We start from the raw sequence: 17,541 nt of genomic DNA, 5'->3' as shown, positions 1-17,541 counted from the left end.
CATTTAATGTGACAATCGATGTATAACTGGAGCCTCACATATGCAAATGGTGAGGCTCCAGTACGACACCACTTTACAGTATATGACAAAAGCATGGCAGACTGTGCCGGACCAGCTGGTAACTTCCGCTTATTTTGACCATATTAAACATTGGAAATCTTCCCACTTGCATTTGTGACACTTGATTTTGGCTCCACCTAAGACACTCTTAAATCTTCAAACACTTTTCTCTTCTCCCGCAACACTCTTGTCTGTCGACACTATGTGGCAGCGTTGCATGACAACCCCTCTCACCACGGAAAGGAACCTAACAGCTTTGGTAAGAGAGGAGAAAAGGACATGGCCCGTACAGGGCTCGAACCCGCGACCTTGGCGTTATTAGCACCACGCTCTAACCAACTGAGCTAACCGGCCTTATGACAGTGCCCCTCTCTGTGCTGCAAAAAATCGAACTCAGGGAATTTCTTTTGTCCTCCTTTGAATAGAAAGCCGTGTAATTCAGTGTACGGGCTTTCTCATGCAGTTTCATGGTTTCACAGCATTATTCAGCTGATTTTAAATGTACCTAAAGGAGAAACATTATTGAAGACCATCAATTACCAAGAGCTTTTGTCAAAGGTTTTGGTGGTCATTTTTAATGACCACAGAGCACTATGACCTCGGTTTTACATCTCATCCAAAAGACAGCGCCCTTTTACAACAGAGCTTCTCCGTCACTATATTGGGAGATTGGGACCCGCACAGACCTCAGGGTGAGCGCCTCCCCGCTGGCCCCATTAACACCACTTCCAGCTGGAAGCTTTGTTTTTCCCTGTAGCTCACCCTCATCCAGGTACTGACCTGGGTCACACCTGCTTAGCTTCAGTGGGTTTTCAGTTGCGAGTTGCAAAAGTTGGGATGCAAGTGATGGAGCCGTTCGCTGCAAAAGCCACTGGCCAGGAATCGAAACCAAGCCTCCTGCGTGGCAGGCGAGAGTTCTAACAATGAACCACCAATGCTCAATGCCTGTACCTTCAAAAAAGACGCTTTTTTGGTGCTGTGTGCAAAAAGCGTCGACATCTACTTCCAGCTGCAAAATGCCATCCGCGGACGCTGTGAATTTATTTATTTAGACACCGCTCAGAATCCCCTGTAAGATTCTCCTTCAATTCCGTTTTGCAGTGCTTTAGCTCTTTCAAAAGGCTTCGCTTTGCTAGTCACAATCCAAGGCTTGTGACAGCATTTGAAAACACTTGCCACTGCGTTGGCCAGGAATCAAATCCGGGTCAACTGCTTGGAAGGTAGCTATGCTCACCACTATACCACCAACACATGCCCGGGGGAGCCCTCCAGGACACCACCAGAGAATGCTCACGATTTCAGAAGCTGTCTCCGGGACGTGCTGATTCCACACATCCTGAATAAATCATGTTATTGTTAGTTGCTGTAGCTAGACGTTCAAATGAGTTTCATGGCCAGATGGACTGTTTCCTCAAGTGGTATAGTATTGCAGTAAGACAGCACGATGCCTGCAAGACTATGTCACGCTAAACGCCACAGATTGTGTTTGTCCGTTCGTGTCAGTCGTCCTGCAGCCACGGGAAGTGGGACACAAACATGCTGCAATGCTTTCAAGACATTAGGATTTGTTTGTGCAACATCCGAGAAGAGTACTTGTGGCTTGAATGTGACTGAGCAAGGTGTTTAAAGACAGAGACTGAAAACTGTTAAAGGATGAGTCAAAGTAACGTCTAATCGGATTAGTTTCCTTAGAGCTGGTTCAGAGTTTGCTCAAGAGTTTACCTTTCACAGATGCGCAAAGAAGAATGTTGGGGGTGCACGCTTCAAGGCGCCTTACAGCTGTAGGGAGTGATTTCAGACGATTCGTGGCGTGTGCTCATTCCCATATACCGTACGCCCCGGGGTGCAGTGCTAGGATGACGTACAATACCGCTTGGGCACGTAACGGCGTTATATGCAAGTGCGGGACGTGAGGGTTTTGCGTTTGTTCGTTTTGTTTTGCTCTGCTTTGCTTTGTTTTGCTTTCCATCGCGTTGGTAAGAGCGTAAATAAAAAGGCGATTCCTGTGTCGACCACTAATGTAAGAGCTATTTCAAGTGCGCTGTGGTGCGGCTTTTCAAATGCTTAACAGGATGATTTTGCATGCACGCGTGCTTTCATGCAGTCGTGTGTGCAACCATGTCTGCTTACGTGCAAACGGGCGTGGTTTCATGTATGCAAAAAACTTTCCTGGGCTCTTCTGAAGCACATAAAATTATTTGGAGATATACATTTGTCTTATTTTCCTCTTAGGCTCTAGAATTGATAACTTTTTTTTCATTTTTGGCATTTTTCATCATTTTCCAGAAAGTGGTTGCAAGCCCAATATCATGCGAAGAAACTTCAGGATTCGGGGATCAGTCAATGGATTTTCTTCAAAGTTGGATTTTTGCACTCTGTGGACCAAGAGATGTTGTTCTATAATGTTTTTTTTTTTCAAATTTAAAAATATCATTTTTTCATGGAGCTTTGAATGGGATGGATTCACCCTCCTTTAGCCAGGACAGAGCTCCAGGAGCCTGGGTAGGATTCTAGCTTTCTCCCCTTGCAGGCACCTGGCACAGAAGACAATATTTTTTTCCTTAAAATCTTTTTTTTTGTGTTCCTTGTTGTTCCAAACTTAATTTTAATCACTTTTAATTAGAGATTTTATTAAAAATAGTGCAATAAATGACTAATTTCACAAAAATTAATGTAATATAAAACGGATGTTTTCAACTTTATTGTAGTGTTTTAGAAACTAAAATGTCTTCAAAAATGGTTATTTTTCACTCCTAGGAATGAAAGCTGTTGTTATATGATGTTTATTTTCAAATTTTGAAAAAGCAAAGAATTCTAGCTTTCTCCCCTTGCAGGCATCGGACACAGAGAACCTCATGGTTTTCCTAAAAATCATTTTTTATGTTCCCTGGTGTTCCAAACTTAGTTTTAATCAATTTTAATTTGTTATGTTACAAACAGGGTAATAAAGTCTTAATTGGACTATAACTAATGTCATATTGTCTGCTACAAAACTGATATTTTCAGCTCTATTGTAGAGATTCTAGAATCAACTAATAAAGAATTGAAATAAAAAAAGGGCATAAGAAGACATTACCAACAACGACCACATGATGGATATATTGTCTAGACATTACCAACAACGACCACAAGATGGAGATATTGTCTAGACATTACCAACAACGACCACAAGATGGAGATATTTTCCAAAGAGGCAAGAGGGGCAAAGCTGCGATAAGGTAAAATCATTTTTTGAAAGAGATTGTTGTCAGAATGCACATCCGTATCCCAAACAGAATCTCTAGTAAAATATGATCATTTGTGAAACAGGCAAATGAGTGTCAGCTACAATATGATTGCTACATATCTGCATTTGTTGGTATTTAAGGAGTAAGAGTGCAGGTTTAAACCTGCGATCCAGTGTGTTGAAGAATTTCACAACACTACCTCTAGCACATATGGAAATAAATCCTCATAATGATTATTGCCCTGGGCATGTACCAAAAAATCAGTGAGCATATATATATATATATCACTGGGTTGAAGCTAGAAACACAGAATAACTGCAAACACATCCTAAATACAGTGTTCCAGCACCTTTGACCTCATCCAGAACGTATCATTTCTTGAAAGGGATTGCTGTCCGAATGCACATCTGAATCCCAAACAGAATCTCTAGTAAAATACGATCATTTGTGAAACAGGCAAATGACTGTCTCGGGCCCATTTCTCATTGTCAGACACATGTATGCAATGCTTTCACTGTGCATTGAGCAATAGGGATCAAAAACACCGCAGGTAAGGTTAGAAGTCATGTTCTATGATCATTTCTTTCAGCATTAGGGACTAAATATACTAAACGTATGATGCTAAAATGTTATTTTTACATATATTAATGTAATAAATGATTGCTTATGCTTTATAAACAAATCTAATTATAATAAAAGCTTAAGTTTTGTATTTATCTTGTACCATAGAACATGATTTTCTTTGTATTTCAAGCCCACAAAGTGTCCAAATGATGCACCTTTGACCTCATCCAGAACGTATCATTTCTTGAAAGGGATTGCTGTCCGAATGCACATCTGAATCCCAAACAGAATCTCTAGTAAAATACGATCATTTGTGAAACAGGCAAATGACTGTCTCAGGGGCCCATTTCTCATTGTCAGACACATGTATGCAATGCTTTCACTGTGCATTGAGCAATAGGGATCAAAAACAGAATGGAAACAGACGAGGATGGGATTTGAACCCATGCGTGCAAAGCACAATAGATTAGCAATCCATCACCTTAACCACTCGGCCACCTCATCGACAAAACTGGGCTGTCCCAACTGGGTTGGCGCGCTCCAGATGATCTTTTTCTTTTTTTTCCCTCGTACTCGAGGGTCATTTTCCTGTTCCACATGCGATTTCAATATTTTCCTTGGGAGATGTCAAGCCAGCAAGCCACTGCTGTGGTTCAGTGGCCAGCGTGGAGTTCAGTGGCCCTGTTGTACACAGAAAGCACATTGAGCTCCTTGGACATGAAAAGTTCCAGATAAAAGCCATTTGTCATCCTTTCTCTTGGTGTCGATGTTGCTATTGTATGTAAAGGTGGCAACTTGCTCAGCGAGCAGGCGGAGCACACACCGAATGCAGATGTGTCTGAGTGGTGTGTCCAAGTGGCTGCAAAAGGACAGCACTCCCGGGGCGCTGTGGCTTAGTTGGTTAAAGCGCCTGTCTAGTAAACAGGAGGCCCTGGGTCTGAATCCCAGTGGATAACTGCCTACGGCTAGACTTAATTAAATGCAAGTATTTATTTCCTGTCTTTAACACGACTTGTTTTTCTTAAAATGGATGCAACTTGCAAAACATGAAATACAAACCTTGCTAATCAGCGCTAGCAGCTGGCAAAAAAAAAGAAGTCAGCAATGTTTTTTTTCTTTAACCTTAACCCTGCTAATTGAGAAGAGTTAAACGACCGAGTCTATGCAGCTTAAACGGTGCGCACGTCGGGATCTTAGCTGAAAGGGTGGTAAATCACGCTCACCCCAGTCCTTAATCTTTTAAAGAGGATACAAAATTGAACCTAGTCGCCACATCACATACATCCTGTTCAATGATAAAAAGGTAACATCTATCCTCGCTCCAGAGTAAATCTCACGTTGAGGGCATATTTTTTTTCACTTTACCGTGAATCGGGCTCGGCTGCACAGAGGAGAGAGCAGAGCAATGAGGTCACGGGGACAGGGGAGTCACACGCTGGCTGTTTGAACACGCGGAAGATCACTGAGGGATCCACAGTATATGGACCCTCCGTGCGCAATCAGTCCGCACTCCGGACTCTGAATCCTGCCATCCGAGTTAAGATCTCGGCAGAACCTGAAGCGCAGTTCCTTCTTAAAACGTAATCTGGTGAGCATTTCTAGAATCGTACTTGTATAGATGCAGCCTTTAATGTGTTGCTAGGTTAAAATTGATGACTTCTTGTATTTCAGTAGGCAACTGCCCTCTTGATTTCAGATTTAATTTCTTTATTACAGGGGCGCTTTTATGAAGACAGAGTCATGTTCAGGTACTTTGCTTGATGGAGGAAGCTCATTTCGGACTCTGTGATCTGCTCACCTGGAAAGGTCTACTGTACTACTACAAGAGAGAAGTAGAGTCTGGAAGAAGGGACAATTTTATGATGCTTTGGAAGGTAATGCTTTTTTTTCTTTGAAATCGAAATGAATCAGAATATCAGTGCAAAAGACAAACTCTTGGTTTGGTTTAAAGAGATATGGTTTTAAAACAGACAAAATGTAGAAAACAGGTGTTTCTCACTTCTGGAAAAGAATGGACCGGGGTATTTTACTAGTTGCAGTGCTGAGCTCACCGGGTTGCAGTCCTGCAGTGTTGCACCAGGGTCAGTGGTGCAATGGATAACACGTTTGACTACGGATCAGGAGATTGTAGGTTCGACTTCCGCCTGGCTCGGGTCGTTTTTAAACGCATCAGGCTACTCCCTAAGTAGCCTGTGCTACTTACTGTATTGTAATCGTACCCAGTAAGAGATTTCCTTCATGTAAATGAACTGCACTTGACAGCTTTAGAAAAACACCTGGGCTCAGTACGGTGCTGAGAGCTAATCGTTGCTGTTGTTCTAATTAGCACGCACTGCATCGGCTATGAACCCGAACTTTTCAATTATTCCGATCAGTAAGTCAACACGTAGTCCACATGAAAGGTAGAAATATTCTCTTGTCTGTCTCTTGTTTGTATAGAACTGAATGTCCCTGACAATGTACTGTTAGTTTTAATTGAAGAACGGCATTTGTGTTCAAATATACCAGACAAGTTTACGTAACTGCTCATGCGACACTCAGTTGTAATTAGTCAAGAAATAAAGTCGAACAACAGCTGCGGGTTTGATTCTGAACGTATGAGATTGCAGCGTCTTTTACTTCCATTGACAAATGATAGAGATTCGAAGAGAGATCCTTCAGACCAGCAAGCAAACCCACGGCTATTTCGGTTTTCTATCTAGGCAACGTTGGTGTCTGCAATAGCATACATGAAAGCGTGATGCAATTTCTGTGGCTACATTTGTTGCACGTCATGCACAGTAAGAGTGTTTCTAACACCAAATAAAAAGTCAACAATTAGCGATCACGCCTTCTCAGTTAACCCACTGAAACCCTTGCTGTTAACAGTTCTTTAATGCGTGCTTTACGAGCACCTACATATCGTGTCGGTTCTTTCAGCTTTATTCATTAGGTTTTCAAAGGCATAAGTAGAGCACCAGAGGTGCGAACGCAGAATGTATGGTAATCTGAAGAACTGCTTTCCATGGCAGCGGGTCCAAGCGATTTAACGTTTTTATAGTACCGGGAAAGGAGAAGCGGCACTTTGCCTTTGCCGCGCAGGCACAAGGCGACGTGCGGCAGACGCAGGAGTCGGCAAGTTCCGAACCTGCGCGGGGAGTCCCTAACGCATTTCGAATCCATCGCCTTAACCACTCGGCCATGACAAAAGCGAGCTCGCTGCCGCCGCATTCCTCCTATAATCTAACACGGAGTGCGAGGTGGCTGCGGAAACCTTTTTAAAGTCGCTCTCCGTTAAAAAAAAAAAAACCTTTCACAAGATTCGTGCCGGCAGACAGACACGCCTCAGAGGGTTTAAGGCTGGCTTCACGTTCAAATGATAAAGTCCCCCAGTCCGGATGTCAAAATGCAACTTTGGCAGACAGAAAAAACAGCAACAAACCACAAATGTGGAAAAGGATTTTACAAGCTGCACCACACTGCACTTTCAAAAGCATTTACATTCGTGTTAGACGCAGGAATTGCCTTTGATTTGCGCGCTTACGAACGCCATGGAAAACGAAACAAAACTAAAGCCCTCAGCTCCTGCACTTGATTATAATGCCGTTACGTGTCGAAGCAGGAATTTACGTCATCCTACCACTGCAACACGGGGAATAGAGGGAAATGAGCACAATCTACGAATTGTCTCTAAACAGTCCCTACAGTTGTAAGACGCCTGGAAGCGTGCACCCCCATCATTAATCTTTGCGCATCTGTGCAAGGTAAACTCTGGAGCAGTCTCTGAAACGGCTCAAAGGAAACACGTGATTGATTCCATGTGCATCTGGGGTTCATTTCTTATTTACATTTAATTCAAGGGAAAGGCTTGGGTCAGTTTCAGACGGCCTCCAACAGCGAGATTCAAGCGCCCCACCTTCAGCCCAATCTGCGCCGCCAGAACGCCAACGGCTCCTCTGGTCTCTGGGGTGCGGTTGTGACCCTGTAACCTAAAGTGTTGGTGGCAGACAAATGGAGACTAACAGGTGATGTCCTAGGACATGACTACATTGTGACACTCGGTGGGGATGGTGACCATTGCTTGGAAAAGAGTGCGAGGCCCCTTTAGAAAAACATTTTGTTAACAGGCATTCTGCCTCAGCCTAAACACCTATAGCTTGCAAAGCGCATGCTATTAGACAGGCACCTCTGCAAGACCTTAAGAGTCTCTTAAACTAGTGATAGTAAGGTGTTCCCAATGGGCGATGTTTGGCTTTCAAATCATCTGTCTGTGGAAGCGCCGAGATGCAGCTGTTTAAGGCTTAGAAGCAGCTGACTGTTTCACTAGCTAGCTGATTACTGTCAGTCAGGGAGCTCAGAGGTGAAAAGCCTGTCTGAGAGACAATTCGCCGTTGTTCAGTTCAATATGTTCCGTACCAGCTCGGCGCACCTGAGATCATCTTGGTAGCCGTGTAGCTCAGATGAGTGAGAGCGTGTCTGTGTGTACCACCGTGATTGGATGCCGGTCCTTCTCAGGTCACAGTAAACCTTCTGCTGCCTAACTTTCCTAATTTTGGGGATCCCTTTGTAAAAGCAAAGGAAAAAAAAAACTGGCTCTTCATCAGCATGATCGACCCAACCCAGTGTGCCCCAGTGGCCTAATGGATAAGGCACTGGCCTCCTAAGCCAGGGATTGTGGGTTCGAGTCCCATCTGGGGTGCTCCTGTCCCATTTTGAGCGTACAAATGTCCTTGTGATTTGCAAAGCTGCAACCCCACCTTACTCAGTGAGCGTCTCTGCTTTTCTCTCACATACAGTTGGGAGAAAAACTTTTGTAAACAGCCCTTCGGAATGATGTGGATTTCTGCATGAATGGCTCCTAACATGTGATCTTATCTTTATCTAAGTCATAATAATTAATAAAGAGAGTCTGATTTAACAAACAACACACGCCCAACATTTGACATTGCTGTTTCTTTATTGACCAAATGGTTTAAAAAATCAAGGTCATTGATGGAAAAAGTACGTGAACCCTTATATTAAGGAGCTAGTGGAACCTCCTTTATGACAAAAACCTCAACCCCCACTTTCTGTAGCGGCTGGTCAGACCTGAGCAGCGGTTAGGAGGTATTTTGGCCTATTCCTCTATGAAAAACTGTTTCAGTTCATGTATATTTTTGGGATGTCTTGCACTGAACGGCCTGCTTCAGATCACGCCACTGCACTTCAATGGGATTGGGGTCAGGACTCTTACTTGGCCATCCCAAAATACGGAATTTCTTTTGTTTCAGCCACTCTGTTGTTGATGTACTCCTTTGTTTTTGTCATGCTGCATGACCCAGCGTCTTTCGAGTTTTAGATCACAGGCAGACACCCTGACATTCTGCTGTAGATTTTCCTGATACATCTTGGAATTCATCGGTCCCTCGATGATTGCAAGCCGTACAGCCTCCGCCATCCTTCCCAGGTGGGATGAGGTTTTGGAGTTGGTATGCAGTGTTTTGTTATCTCCAAACATAACGCTGTGCACATTTACCAACAAGTTCAACTTTTGTCACGTCTGTCCACAGAACATTGTTCCAGGAGTTGCTGTGGAACATCCATGTGGTCTTTAGCAAACTTGAGAGGGGCAGTGGTGGTTTTTTTGGGGGGGAGAGCAGTGGTTTCCTCCATGGTGACCTCGCATGATCACCACTCCTGTTCAGATTTCTTCTTATGGTGGACTCATGAACACAGACGTAAGACAAAGTCAACCACCTGTTCGCTAGATCCCATCCCCACTCAGCTAGTCAAAGATTCCCTCGAAGGACTGGCAGGACCTATAATTAGTATGATGAATGCATCGCTTGCGTCAGGCGTTGTACCTGATCAATTTAAGGTAGCGGTTGTTAGACCACTCCTTAAGAAGTCAAATTTGGATCCACAAGTTCTTAACAACTACAGGCCTGTCTCAAAGGTCCCATTTCAATCTAAAAGTCTTGGGAGAATAGTTGTTGCCCAACGTCAATCGTATCTGGATTCAAATAATATACTTGAGAAATTTCAGTCTGGTTTCTGAAACTGCATTAACAAGAGTCGTAAATGATATTCTCTTAGCTACTGATGCGGGGAATGCAACAGTGCTTGTGCTTCTAGATCTTAGAGCTGCCTTTGACATGGTTGACCTCTCTGTTTTGTTACACAGGCTTGAGTTTGAGGTTGGCTTATCTGGAACCGTCCTTCAGTGGTTTACTTCACATTTTACTCATCGTTTTCATTATGTTCAAATATCTAATAATTGTACTGCTTCATCAATGTCACCAGTTCAATTTGGGGTACCAGAAGATCAGTGCTGGGACCAATATTGCTCTCTCTCTCAACATGCTGCTGCTAGGTAGGATAATATGAAAAAATAATATGAACTTTCATTCATATGCTGATGACACTCAAATAAACATTTTGTTTACACCAAACGACAACTCTTCTATTATCAGTTTAGTTAAATGCATTAAGGAAGGAAATACTTGGATGTGTGAAAACTTTTTGTTACTCAACTCTGAGAAAAATGAGGATCTGTTGATCGGAGGCAACAATACTGATAGGACTACTATAACTTCAGCACTTAACTCAGAGGATTTAAACATTTGCCTCAAAGAGACAGCACGTAACCTAGGGGGCATATTAAACACAAGGCTCTTAACAACTTGCATTGTTAAGTGCCTTGGGACAACCTTGTTGTGAAAGGCGCTATATAGAAATACATTGATTTGAATTGAATTCACAATGTAAAATGTTGTGTGTGTTGTTTGTTAAACAAGACTGTCTTTATTTATCAAAAAATAAAAGGAATTTGCTAGGAATGCAAACGTTAGGTTGCGCTTCTTCATGCTGCATCGTCGGCATGAGTGGAGCTTTTTAAACGTCTGTACTTACTGTGCCCCATAAGAAATCGTTTGTCCCCGTTCAAAAGAGATTGTGCGATGTCCTGCAGTGTTCGCAAAGCAAACCTTTGACAGTTTGAAAAGAGGAATTTATTCTGCTTCCTGTGCGTGCAGTAGTTACAAAGTTGAACGTCTTTACACGATTTGCTGCAGTTTTCAGTGGGCGGGCTTTGTCAGATGGCTTGGAAAAACGCACTGTGTTTCGGCTCGGGAAACATCATGAGAAGTGTCCTGCATGTTTTCTGTGTATAGCTGTCTTTTATCGCATACAGAATTCATTCGAAATCATTGATTTCTCCAATTAACAAGGGTCCCTTAAAAGATTAGTCAAAGTAACGTCTAATCGGATTAGTTTCCTTAGAGCTGGTTCAGAGTTTGCTCAAGAGTTTACCTTTCACAGATGCGCAAAGAAGAATGTTGGGGGTGCATGCTTCAAGGTGCCTTATAGCTGTAGGGAGTGATTCGAGACGATTCGTGGCGTGTGCTCGTTCCCATATACCGTACGCCCCGGGGTGCAGTGCTAGGATGACGTACAATACCGCTTGGGCACGTAACGGCGTTATATGCAAGTGCGGGACGTGAGGGTTTTCGTTTGTTCATTTTGTTTTGCTCTGCTTTGCTTTGTTTCGTGGTCAAGAGGCGTAAGGTAAGTCGTAATCCAGGGAGAACACTGGTGGCAAACAGTCCGAGGTGAGAGGCGAGGTCCAAAGTCGAAAAGGCAGAAACGCCAGGTAGAGCTCTCAAGGAGTAGACTCAATACCAGCGGGAAGCAGGTAAAGATGGTAAAAATAGCACTGCGTACCGCACGGTGGAGTGTGTGCAGGTGGGTTAACTTGTGCGGCGGCGTTTGTTAATAATCACCCGCTGCTGGTGCTGTTTAGATTGCTTAAGAGTTGGTCTTAACTGCCTGGCGGTCATGACAAGCTCCTCTTTAAGCTGTGGTTTAGTTTTGCATTCATGTGTTTCTAGAGCAGTTATTTATGGGGGTGGGTGGGTCTTTCACAGAGGCTCAGGACAAATCCCCCGCCTGAAAGTCTAATGTGTGCGTTCAGAGAGTCACAGGTCAAGAGCCAGGCAGGAGGACAATGGACAGAAGAGCCAACGAACTAAAAATAAAAGAACAGATATGAAAAAGCCACCATCTTTTTCTTTTTGACATTTTCCGACTTTCACGCAAGCCAGGACAAAGTTGCTTGTAGCTACTTGTGGATTCAAATACTCTATCGAGTGCTTTGATGAGTTTTTGCAATTTGATTGTCGTCCTGTCAGCCTGTTTCTGTTTTTTTTTTTTCAATCTAGGGATGGAAAGTATGAGGGAAATGATGGAGCAATCAATAACCGCTCCGGAAAAATGGCAGAAAGAAATGGTCCGTCACTAAGGACATTTGTGAAGCAGAGGACTGACATCACCACAAAGGCGACACATTCTGCTGATGGTTTTGGTGAATAATGATTGAGGCGCGTTAAGAGAAAGGTAGCTGTGTCAGCATGCGTAGGCTGCAAAGGATCAAGCAAAGGTTTACTCCATGCTGAAAAGAGAAGAAAAGAAGCACAACGTTTCGACTGTGGAGCCTTCTGCGCCATCTTTTTTAGCGGTGATGATGTTTACATTGGAAAAACGGAGACATGCGTCCCTGGGTGGGCTTGAACCACCAACCTTTCGGTTAACAGCCGAACGCGCTAACCGATTGCGCCACAGAGACTGACGGCCACTTGTGCTCCCTACATTTGCAGGTTTATGGTCAAAGAAAATAATCACTTGCGCTTCTTGCAGCCGGCAATCTTTTTCCACTGACAACCAAGAAATGGATTTCATCTTTCACAAGCTGTATGGATTTCTTCAAAAACAAGTTATTCCAGAAAGGAAATGAATTCTTGCATTAAACTGAACCAAGCTGTACATGTTTGTCTGAAATGAGACATTCGGCACAACAAGACACGGAGAGAGGCACCGCTGGTATTCAGACCCAGGATCACCTGCTTACCAGGCAGGCACTTTAAGCCACTAGGGAACAGCGCCAGCGGAGCACCGCGCTTTTACAGACACTTGGACACATCTGCGTTCGGTGTGCACTTAACCTGCTCTCTGAGCCCGTTGCCTCCGTCCCATTTAATAGCAGAACTGACGCCAAGAGAAATGATGAGAAATGGCATTTATCGGGCACTTTTCATGTCCAAGGAGCTCAATGCCCTTGACACCTCCCCAAGGCGACAGAGCTGTGCATTCTTTGGCGACACCATTTTTTCTTTTGTTTAATTTCTATACTTATTGATAGAATAAAAACGATATGTCATGTACTGTAAGGGAAATGTCTCTTTTCATGGGGAAAGCTAGCACCAGCAAATGTTGTGTTTAGAAGAAGTGATTTAACATGACACGTGACCTAATTTACCGGAGCAAAAGCTCACCCAGCAAGCCCTGCTTTACTTCTACAGGAGAGAAGTACTGTAGAGTCTGCAAGATGTTCAGCTGGGTACCTACGTCAGCATGCCTCGGCTGCAAAGGAACAAGTAATAGGTTTATTGCATGCTGAAAAGAGAAAAATGGAAACACAGCGTTTCGACTGTGAGGTCTTCTCACACCTGAAGAAGCCTCACACCTGTAAAAGGCTCCATGGTTTTCTTTCTTCTCTTTTCAACATGGAATACACCTATTGTCTGCAAGATGTGACAATTTCATGGTGTTTTGGAAGAAAACCTTTTTTCTTTGAATTCAAAATCAATCGGAATTTCAGCACGACACATCAACACTTTTTCTGTTTTAAGGAGATGATATTTTAAACCTGATAAAAATAGTAGGAAACACAAGTTTCTTGCTGTGAAAATTTAGATGGGGAAGTGTACTACTAGTAGCAGTGTAGAGCTCTCTGTGGTGGAGTGCAAGCACGTGTTCTATGGGCCAGTGGCGTAATGGATAACGCTTCTGACTTTGGATCAGAAGATTGTAAGTTCGAGTCCTGCCTGGCTCGCGAGGCTTTTAAACCTCTCAGGTTCCTCGGTAACAGGTTGCCGTCATGTATATGAACTATAGAAAAGCATTTGCCACAACCCGTAAATTAGCACGCAAGTGCGGGCTGGTGAACACAGAACTGTATGGAGATCATCTCCAGCTCCGAGCTCAATTGCAATGAAAAAACATGCAGAAAAGAACTGGAGAGCAGCTGAATTTGTGCTCAGTAGGGTGGGGAGGACTCAGCATTGCTATTGTTCTAATTGGCATGAACTGCAGGGGATCTGAATCAGAACATGTCAGATAGTTCGATCATTGCGTCAATATGTAGGCCACGTTAATACAGAATTATTACTTTGTCTGTCTCGTCTTTGTATATAGCTGAATGTCCCTGACAATTTCATGTTAGTTTTTAAGAACGACATTGGTGCTAATATATACATATATAGCATATAAGGAACACGTAAATGTTTAGTCCATGCTGAAAAGATAAGAAAACCGCCACAACGTTTCATCTTGGAATAAATCTTTACTTGTTGTTTTGCAGCCTACCCATTCTGACCTAACTCCTCCCTTGAAATTCCCTAACAGATAAGGGTACGTAACGGCTCATGCGATGCTCAGTTGCAATTTGTCCCAAAACAAACAAGAACAGCAGCTGAGGGTTTGAGTTTGAACATGCACTGTATTAAAGCAGCTTTTATTTCCATTGATAAATGCTAGATATTCCTACAGAGATTCTCCAGGTGAGTAAGCGATTCCTGTTTCTGTTTCTATTTCTGTTTCATATATATACATTATATATATATGTTACATGTGTCTCTGCAATAGTATAAATGTGTTATACACTATCAGGGGCTGCTTTTTTGTGCACCTCATCTACAACAAGGGTTTTTTTTTCATTTATGTTTGTGGACCTTCACCATTTGAGGAAGTGAGTTAGATAAGAAAGTTACAGGTATGGTGAGCAATGACTGACAAAGGCACGTACTGCGTATTCCTTACAGAAGTGTAAGCAATTTGTTCTAAAAAACACCGGCTAAAGTCCAACATCGTTAGCAATCTTATTACTTAAACAGAATTAACATCAATAAACTGTAAGGTGCTGGTACATGCGAGTAGATTTGATCTTCTATTAAACAAAAATGCAATTACAGCTCTAAAAAGGTCAACCTAGACTTCTGTAACAGATCTGTTCAGGTCATCGCTGTTTCTCTGACCTTGTGAGTCTTTGGAATTTTAAAAGTGTATTTTGCTTGCCTTTCATGTGGTCTGTGTACAAGTCACTGTGGCGTATGCGGTCCTACACAGCCTTGCTATAGACGTGACGAGCCTCCGCTATGTTGCAATGGAGAACAGGTTCAGTACGGAGCTGCCGAGAAAATTCAGCTGGAAAGCTCGTTGCAGAAAAGCATTATCTGTGTCCAGCGGCAAAGCGTCCTTCGTGGGTGCTGAAGAATCGATTTCACAGGCTGCGGGTCCAGGCGATTTAGAGTGTTAAAGGTCCCAGCGAAAACGAAACGGCGCTGGTCCTTTTACACGCACGCACGCAACCAAATGCAAAGGACGCCGTAGTCGGCAGGATTTGAACCTGCGCGGGGAGACCCCAACAGATTTCAAGTCCGTCACCTTAACCACTCGGCCACGAGTACAGCGAGCGCCGCGGCCGCTGCCTTCTTGCTACAATGGAACAGGGAGTGCGAGGCGGCGGCAGCAGCGGAGGCAACTTTTTTCAAGTTCGCTCTCCGTTTAAGAAACCTTTTACGCCATACGTGTAAGCACACACACACACACACACCTCAGAGGACTTAAGGGTGGCTTCAAGTTGGAATGATAAAGTCTCCCCGTTCGGACATGAAAACAGAACGTTCTTAGACAGAAAGCAATCAACAACGGAGACATGTGGACGACAATTTTAGTCACTGCACTTTGAATAGCATTTTTACTCCAGTTACAGGAGATGCACCAATGGCCCTTGACCTACGCTCTTACCAATGCCTTGAACATTCAAACAAAACAGCCCTCAAGTCCTGCGGTTTAATATAACGCTGTTACGTGTCGAGGCAGTATTTGACTCTGTCCTACCGTTGAGACACGGGGCGTATATGGAAACGAACACATGCTACGGATCGTCTCTAATCGGTCCCTACAGTTGGAAGGCTCCTTGAAGCGTGCACCCCCATCATTCATCTTTGCGCATCTGTGAAAGGTAGACTCTTGAGCAATGTTTGAGCCAGCTCTAAGGCAACTAGTGCTATTGGACAGACACCTCTGGAAGATCCTAAGAGTCTCTTAACACCACTTCCAGCAGCAAGCTTAATTGTTCGCTGGAGGTCTCCCACCCAGGTACTGACCAGGCAAAGAATCACCAGTACATTGAATGAGGAAGTTAATCCTGAAATCCAATTACATATCTCAAGGTAAGACAAATCCATAAGAACATGTCTTAGTATTACTTCGTTTACATTAGTATGGCACTGAGTTGGAGCTCCTCTTTAAGCTGTGGTTTAGTTTTGCATTCATGTGTTTCTAGAGCAGTTATTTATGGGGGTGGGTGGGTCTTTCACAGAGGCTCAGGACAAATCCCCCGCCTGAAAGTCTAATGTGTGCGTTCAGACAGTCACAGGTCAAGAGCCAGGCAGGAGGACAATGGACAGAAGAGCCAACGAACTAAAAATAAAAGAACAGATATGAAAAAGCCACCATCTTTTTCTTTTTGACATTTTCCGACTTTCATGCAAGCCAGGACAAAGTTGCTCGTAGCTACTTGTGGATTCAAATACTCTATCGAGTGCTTTGATGAGTTTTTGCAATTTGATTGTCGTCCTGTCAGCCTGTTTCTGTTTTTTTTTTTTTCAATCTAGGGATGGAAAGTATGAGGGAAATGATGGAGCAATCAATAACCGCTCCGGAAAAATGGCAGAAAGAAATGGTCCGTCACTAAGGACATTTGTGAAGCAGAGGAGTGACATCACCACAAAGGCGACACATTCTGCTGATGGTTTTGGTGAATAATGATTGAGGCGCGTTAAGAGAAAGGTAGCTGTGTCAGCATGCGTAGGCTGCAAAGGATCAAGCAAAGGTTTACTCCATGCTGAAAAGAGAAGAAAAGAAGCACAACGTTTCGACTGTGGAGCCTTCTGCGCCATCTTCTTTAGCGGTGATGATGTTTACATTGGAAAAACTGAGACATGCGTCCCTGGGTGGGCTTGAACCACCAACCTTTCGGTTAACAGCCGAACGCGCTAACCGATTGCGCCACAGAGACTGACGGCCGCTTGTGCTCCCTACATTTGCAGGTTTATGGTCAAAGAAAACAATCACTTGCGCTTCTTGCAGCCGGCAATCTTTTTCCACTGACAACCAAGAAATGGATTTCATCTTTCACAAGCTGTATGGATTTTGAAATGTATGGACGATGCCAGGTGTCCCACAACACCACAGCGCCGACACACCTTTGGTTGTCCCACATAAAAAACATAGCCATTGCAGGCGCCCAGCCGGATTGTAGAGGGCAGGTGCCTTAAGCCTCCATTTACATTGTCCGGTAGCAAGCGAACCTCGAATTTCCTTGCTCCTGTTTTTATACTGTCAACATCTCTAACCTCAGTTCCATGGTGGACGGTGCAGTACTGCTTAAGCCAGGTGTGAATGTCCTCCGTCTTTGCCAGTTCCGAGAACATAACAACATGCACCGTTTTCCTCTCTCTCTGTGTCAGAGGCTGCAAGTTGATCTTCTCAAGGGCAGGAACTTTCCCTCTTTTTGCCTCAAACACATCCACACATTGTTCAAACAGAGAATAGGTAGCAAAAACAACCTCAAATGCTTTCTGACCTGGGAGAGCGAAGATGAAATCCAAGT

At 43.6% G+C, this 17,541-nt stretch overlaps 6 non-coding genes across 6 annotated transcripts; 2 read left to right on the top strand and 4 right to left on the bottom strand.

The window, feature by feature from the left end:
• Positions 1–340: 340 nt before the first annotated feature.
• Positions 341–414, bottom strand: trnai-aau (transfer RNA isoleucine (anticodon AAU)). The gene has a single exon. It is a non-coding gene; the product is annotated as a tRNA-Ile (tRNA).
• An 8,042-nt stretch (positions 415–8,456) lies between these two features.
• trnar-ccu (transfer RNA arginine (anticodon CCU)) lies at positions 8,457–8,529 on the top strand. Its single transcript has one exon. It is a non-coding gene; the product is annotated as a tRNA-Arg (tRNA).
• Positions 8,530–12,358: 3,829 nt separating this feature from the next.
• trnan-guu (transfer RNA asparagine (anticodon GUU)) lies at positions 12,359–12,432 on the bottom strand. Its single transcript has one exon. It is a non-coding gene; the product is annotated as a tRNA-Asn (tRNA).
• Positions 12,433–13,625: 1,193 nt separating this feature from the next.
• trnaq-uug (transfer RNA glutamine (anticodon UUG)) lies at positions 13,626–13,698 on the top strand. The gene has a single exon. It is a non-coding gene; the product is annotated as a tRNA-Gln (tRNA).
• Positions 13,699–15,249: 1,551 nt separating this feature from the next.
• Positions 15,250–15,331, bottom strand: trnas-uga (transfer RNA serine (anticodon UGA)). The gene has a single exon. It is a non-coding gene; the product is annotated as a tRNA-Ser (tRNA).
• A 1,542-nt stretch (positions 15,332–16,873) lies between these two features.
• trnan-guu (transfer RNA asparagine (anticodon GUU)) lies at positions 16,874–16,947 on the bottom strand. Its single transcript has one exon. It is a non-coding gene; the product is annotated as a tRNA-Asn (tRNA).
• Between the last annotated feature and the right edge of the window lie 594 nt (positions 16,948–17,541).

The sequence above is a fragment of the Lepisosteus oculatus genome, unplaced genomic scaffold (genome assembly GCF_040954835.1).
Source record: "Lepisosteus oculatus isolate fLepOcu1 unplaced genomic scaffold, fLepOcu1.hap2 HAP2_SCAFFOLD_722, whole genome shotgun sequence".
NCBI lineage: Eukaryota > Metazoa > Chordata > Actinopteri > Semionotiformes > Lepisosteidae > Lepisosteus > Lepisosteus oculatus.
This window is presented reverse-complemented; position numbering and strand designations above follow the sequence as displayed.